The sequence below is a fragment of the Hypanus sabinus genome, chromosome 11, assembly GCF_030144855.1.
Source record: "Hypanus sabinus isolate sHypSab1 chromosome 11, sHypSab1.hap1, whole genome shotgun sequence".
In the NCBI taxonomy this organism is placed as follows: domain Eukaryota; kingdom Metazoa; phylum Chordata; class Chondrichthyes; order Myliobatiformes; family Dasyatidae; genus Hypanus; species Hypanus sabinus.
In genome coordinates, this window is record NC_082716.1 from 6,271,737 (window position 1) to 6,278,039 (window position 6,303).

Here is a 6,303-nt window from a genome sequence, read left to right on the forward strand (position 1 = left end):
GGATAATTATCACATTTTCATGGTCTTCCTTTGCCAAGACAGCAACTCCTGAACTATTGTTACATTTTCCAAAGCTTTCTATAATCACTTTGTTCCCTGACTCTCTTTTCTTTTCATTGTCTACAAATTAGTGCAAGTTTTTGTTTCACAGAATAAAATAGTTTCCAAAATGCTTTGTGTTGCTTTATGAGAAATGGAATTTTTTCCACTTTGTTTTCTTACAAGCAAGGGGACACGAGAGACTGTAGATTCTGGAATGCTTGATCCTCCACAACATTACAGCCCCTTTTCTTAGTATGTGTCCTTGATGGCGTGTAGGCTGGTGCCGGTGATGTATTTGGGCAGTTTTGACTGCTTGTTTTAGAGCTTTCCTGCCCATTGCAGTGCAGTTGCCATACCAAGCAGTGATACGACTGTTAGAATGCTCTCTACTACGCATCTGTAGAAGTTACACACCACGTGCCAGAGGCACTGCCATAGTGCCAAGCTGCATCCGAGGGGTTGTGGAAGGGGCCAGTGGTGGTGAGGATTTGAATACTTGTGGTGGTTGAACATACTGGTGCAACTCTTCACTGCTATCACAGAGAGCACCCTCGCATCAGCCGTCACTGGTGCAGCATCCTCTCACAATATACAGCAAACTGTCAGGTCAGCAGGGAAGGTTATTGACTGCAGTCTGCCATCACTGCAGGACTTGTGTGTGTTCAGTAAAAAGCAGGCAGAACAAATCCCATCCTGAAAAATACCTGTTCCAAAAGTTCCCTTCTGGAGAGCAATGTAGGGCCGTTAAAACAAAAACCAGACAGCTAATCAGATCAAACACGAGGAAATCTGCAGATGCTGGAAATTCAAACAACAACAACACACAAAATGCTGGTGGAACACAGCAGGCTAGGCAGCATCTATAGGGAGAAGCGCTGTCGACGTCTCGGCCCGAAACATCAACAGCGCTTCTCCCTATAGATGCTGCCTTGCCTGCTGTGTTCTACCAGCATTTTGTGTGTGTTGTTAGCTAATCAGATCGACCATTCTAGTTAGACACCCACTCCCTCTATCATCTCAGTCACTGCTCTGTAAATACTATTGCAATATCCTTTGTATCATAAATGCATGCTGGTATGCACCGTACTGTGCAAAAGTCTTAGATATGACTTTTACAGTGCTGTACATAGCATGTGTATATATGCGTACACGTATAGTACTGCGTTTGTCAACGTGGAGCAGAGAGTGAGTTTGTAAGTCTGGCAGGAACAAAGGCTGTTGTGATTGTCCAGGATGGAGTGCCATGGGAGGTTGCCAGGGGCAGGGGGTGGCATGGGTGCAGACGCACCCAGCCCTGAGCCACCAGGCAAGATCATTTGATTCTAAACAATTGGTTTATTGATAATTACAGGTCTCTGGTGCTTCCTGCACCCTCCCCTCTCCCTGCCCCCTTCCCGCTCTCAGTCCACGATAGAGACCTGTATCAGAATTAGGTTTATCATCATTCACGTATGTGATTTTTGTGGCAGCAGTACAGTGCAATACATAAATTACAGTACTGTAGAAGTCCTGGGCACATGTAGTTAGGGTTTGTTTATGTGTTGTGTCATACACAGCTCGGGTGCCTAAGACTTGCACATGCTGTATGTGCATGTTATAGGTATATACATTTTAACCTGTTTTTAAATAATTCTTTACCCATTACTTTTAGTCACACCAACTGAATGTGTATTTTGCAGCAGTCTTCATGGTAGAAGACGTCTGCAGTGTACAGAACATTCAGGAGTGTCAGGGAAGTGAAGTTTGTGCAGTAATTTTCACTGAGAAGGTGCTCAGGAAGCTTAATGGTCTGAGGGTGGATAAATCTCCTGGACCTGATGGAATGCACCCTCGGGTTCTGAAGGAAGTAGCTGGAGATTGTAGAGGCATTATCAATGATCTTTCAAGAATCGATAGATTCCGGCATTGTACCAGATGACTGGAAAATTGCAAATGTTACTTCACTATTTAAAACAGGAGGGAGGCAGCAGAAAGGAAACTATTGACCTGTTAGCCTGACATCAGTGGTTGGGAAGTTGTTGGAATCGATTGCTAGGGATGAGATTACGGAGTACCTGGAGGCACATGACAAGAAAGGCCAAAGCAACATGGTTTCCTAAAAGGAAAATCCTGCCTGACAAATCTACTACAGTTCTTTGAGGAAACTACAAGCAGGGTAGACAAAAGAGACGCAGTAGATGTGGTGTACTTCGATTTTCAGAAGGCCCATGTCAAGGTGCTTTACATGAGGCTGCTTAGCAAGATAAGAGCCCATGGAATTACAGGGAAGTTACTAGTGTGGATGGATTATTGGCTGGTTGGCAGAAAGCGGAGAGTGGGAATAAAAGCATCCTATTCTGGCTGGCTTCTGGTTACCAGTGGAGTTCCACAGGGGTCAGTGTTGGGACTGCTGTTTTTTACGATGTATGTCAATTAGTTGGACATACATGGATTAATGGATTTGTGGCTAAATTTGGGGATATAAAGATAAGTGGAGGAGTGGGTAGTGTTAAGGAAACAGTCTGTAGATCTGCCACTTTTTTGCCCATTCTTCCAATTTGTCCAAGTCCTTATTCAATCGCATTGCTTCCTCAGCACTACCTACCCCTCCACCTATCTTTGTATCATCTGCAAACTTTCCCACAAAGCCATCAATTCCAGCCACAAATTGTCAATTGGATTGAGGTCTGGACTTTGACTTGGCCACACCAGGACATTAATTTTGTTATTTTAAACCCATTCTTGTGTAGCTTTGGTTTAATGCTTTGGGTTATTGCCTTGCTGGAAAACAAATCTTCTCCCAAGTTGTAGTTCTCTTGCAAACTGCATCAGGTTTTCCTCCAGGATTTTGCTGCATTCATTTACCCTCTACCATCACAAGCCTCTCAGGGCCTGCTGTAGTGAAGCATCCCCACAGTGTGATGCAGCCAACACCATGCTTCATGGTAAGGATAGTCTGTTTTTGATGATGTGCAGCATTTGGCTTACACCTATTATAGCGTTTAGTCTGATGGCCAGAAAGCTCAATTTTGGTATCATCGGACCGTAGAACCTTCCAGCTAACTTTAGAGTCTCCCATATGCCTTCTGACAAATTCCAGTTGAGATTTCATGTGAGTTTTTTTCAACAGCGGCTTTCCCTTTGCCACTCTCTCATAAAGCACCCTGGCAACAGTTATTTTATGTTCAGCCTCTCCGATCTAAGCCACTGAAGCTTGTAACTCCTCCAGAGTTGTCATAGGTCTCTTGCTGGCCTCCCTCACTAGTGCCCTTCTTGCACAGTCACTCAGTTTTTGAGGATGGCCTGCGCTAGGAAGATTTACAGCTGTGCCATATTCTTTCCATTTCTTATAGGTTGACTTAATTGTACACCAAGTGACTTCAGTGACTTGGAAATTTTCTTGTATCCATCTCCTGATTTGTGCTTTTCAATAACTTTTTTGTAAAGTTGCTTTTGCCTTCATGGTGTAGCTTTTGCCAGGATACTTACTCACCTGGAGTTGGACCTTCCAGATACAGGTGGATTTTTACTACAATCACCTGAAACACCTTGACTGCAGACAGGTCTCCATTTAACTAATTATATGACTTCAAAACCAATCGGCTGCACCAGTGATGGTTTGGTGCATCTTATTAAAGTGGGGGAGGCATAATAAATACCTATGCAATCAATTATTTTGTGTTTTATATTTGTAATTAATTTAGATCACTTTGTTTTCACTCTGACACGGAAGAGCCTTTTTCTGTTGATCAGTGTCCAAAAAAAAAACCAAATAAATCTACTGTGATTTAACTTTGTAAAACGATAAAACCTGAAATCTTCCAAGGTGGGGTAAATACTTTTTATAGGTACTGTAAGTCAGGGCATGAAAGATTGCAGGGAGAAGGCAGGAGAATGGGTTTGAGCAGGTAATAGGTCAGTCATGATGAAATGGCAGAGCAGACCATGTGCTAAATGGCCCATATCTGTCCCCAAGTCATATGGCCTTACTGTGTAACAGAAGGCAACATCCAGCTCAGCCTGTTCGATCACTGGGACAGCACTCTCCATCATCCAGGACACTTAAAGAGAGGTGATCTCGGGGAGACAACATCCATCATCAAGGACCCCCACAAGTCAGGCTGTGTCCTTTTCTCACTGCTGCCATCAAGCAGGAGGTACTGGAGTCTGAAGATCTACCCTGAAGGTTCAACAACAGCTTCCCACCCCCCACCCCCCCACTGCCTTCAGGGTCTTGAAACATGAATCAGAGAGGGAAGTAAAAGGGTGGCAGGTAGCACGGCAGTGGGATTGTTAATCAGAATATCTGCAGAAAGGAAGAATGACTCTTGGGAGTGTTCTAAACTTCCTCCAAAACATTGTCAGTTGGCCTGTGACTGGGCGAGGGTTAATTAGGTGTGTTGCTGGGTGATGTGGCTCATTGGGCTGGAAGGGGCTGTTCCACAATGTTAACTCAAGATAAATAGGTAGATCCACCACCGGGTCACTGAGAAACAGGATCGTGGGCAGATTTTGGAAAACTACAAAAATAACAGGATTGTTCTGATGGGTGACTTCAACTTCCCTAATACTCAGATGGGACATAATTTGTTGGGTATGGCCAGGAAGGAGTCCTCACACGGCTTGTGAACAGGCTGACCAGGAGATAGGCCATTCTGGATTTAGTATAGGTAATGAATGTGGTCTGATGGGCGAGCATTTCAGAAATAATGATAAGAACTCCCTATCCTTAAGCACAGCCATGAACCAAAACAGGTGCAGATGATTGGATGAGGCCACACTCAGGGTGGAGGAAGAACACTTTGTATTCCGTCGGGGTAGCCTCCAACCTGATGGCACGAACACCGATGTCTCCATCTTCTGGTAAAGTCCCCGACCACCCCCTCTCCTCCATCATTCCCCATCCCTTTTTCCGTTTCTCACCTTATCTCCTTGCCTGTTCATCGCCTCCCTCTGGTGCTCCTTCCCCCGCCTTTTTCTTCCATGGTCTTCCGTTTCTTTCACCAATTTACTTCCCAGCTCTTTACTTCGTCCCTCCCCCTCCAGGTTTCACCTATTACCTCTCCCCTCCCCCCCCTTTAAATCTACTCCTCTGCACTTTTTCTCCAGTTTTGGCCCAAAGCGTCGACTGTACTCCTTTCCTAAATGGCCTGCTGAGTTCCTCCAGCATTCTCTGTGTGTTGCTCAGATTTTCTCCTGTTTGCAGATGATTGGGGAAAGTATTTAATTGGAGAGCACTAATTATGAATGTATTAAACAGGAACTTCGAAGCGCAAATTGGGAACAAAGGTTCGCAGGAAAAAGCACAATAGAAATGTGGAAATTGTACTTGCATGGTGTTACAGATAAATTCATCTCATTGAGGTAGGGAAAGGCTCGTTAGAACTATGGTTGAGAAGAGGTGGGGGACTTTCAGTCAAAAGGAAGAAGGAAGCATACTTAAGGGTAGGAATCAAAATTGAGAGAGGCCTCTTGAGAATGAATACTGTAGGTAGCCAAGAGTAAGGGCAGGACTGCTCAGGGATAAAGGAAGTGTTATATATCCCCAGGGTTCATTTTTTCTGTGGACTGTCATTTTAAAACGCCAAAAGACTGAGACTGGCTTTTAGACGCTGTTGGATTTTTACTGATTACAAAGTTGCTTGGTTACGATGGTGAGAGAGGTGGAGCTATTTGATGGACAATGAACGTTTACGGCTTCTCGCAGCTTGTTTTGAATATACACGGACACACAGACACACAGTTAGAGTCGAGATGGATTCGGTCAATGGAAGACGCCAGTGAGTCGGTCGCAGGTTTAATCTTACAGTAGCCCAAAGGGGTGAGTTGAGATCAATCCAGAGTCTTGATAAATGACTCTCACAAGTGCTGCAACTGGAAGAAGTTTGCAGAGAGGAAGGTTTGAAACAGAAGAAACCTACTGACAAAGAGATCACTGTTTGGACTCTCTCCAAGTAGCCTGTGAGGGTGAGTTTGTTTCCATTCAGATACGAAAGTGTGACTGGCGTGTAGTTAATCCACAGGAGTGGGTTCTCTGGTGAGGGGAAACCTTTGTGAATACCACGTGTTCGTTTACCCTTGTTTGGGTGTGGTAGTCCACTGAAGAAAGGCACCCCTGTGGTAAATCACTGTTGGAGTTATTTCCTATGTCTTGGAACTGGAACTGGATAAGTGGCTATCACGTTGTGTGATTGGGGTAACCTTGTGGAATCTACCAGTGTGTCGACCCTTGTCTGGGTGGTGGTTCCCTTGAAGATGGTCCCCTTTGTGATAAACTACTGT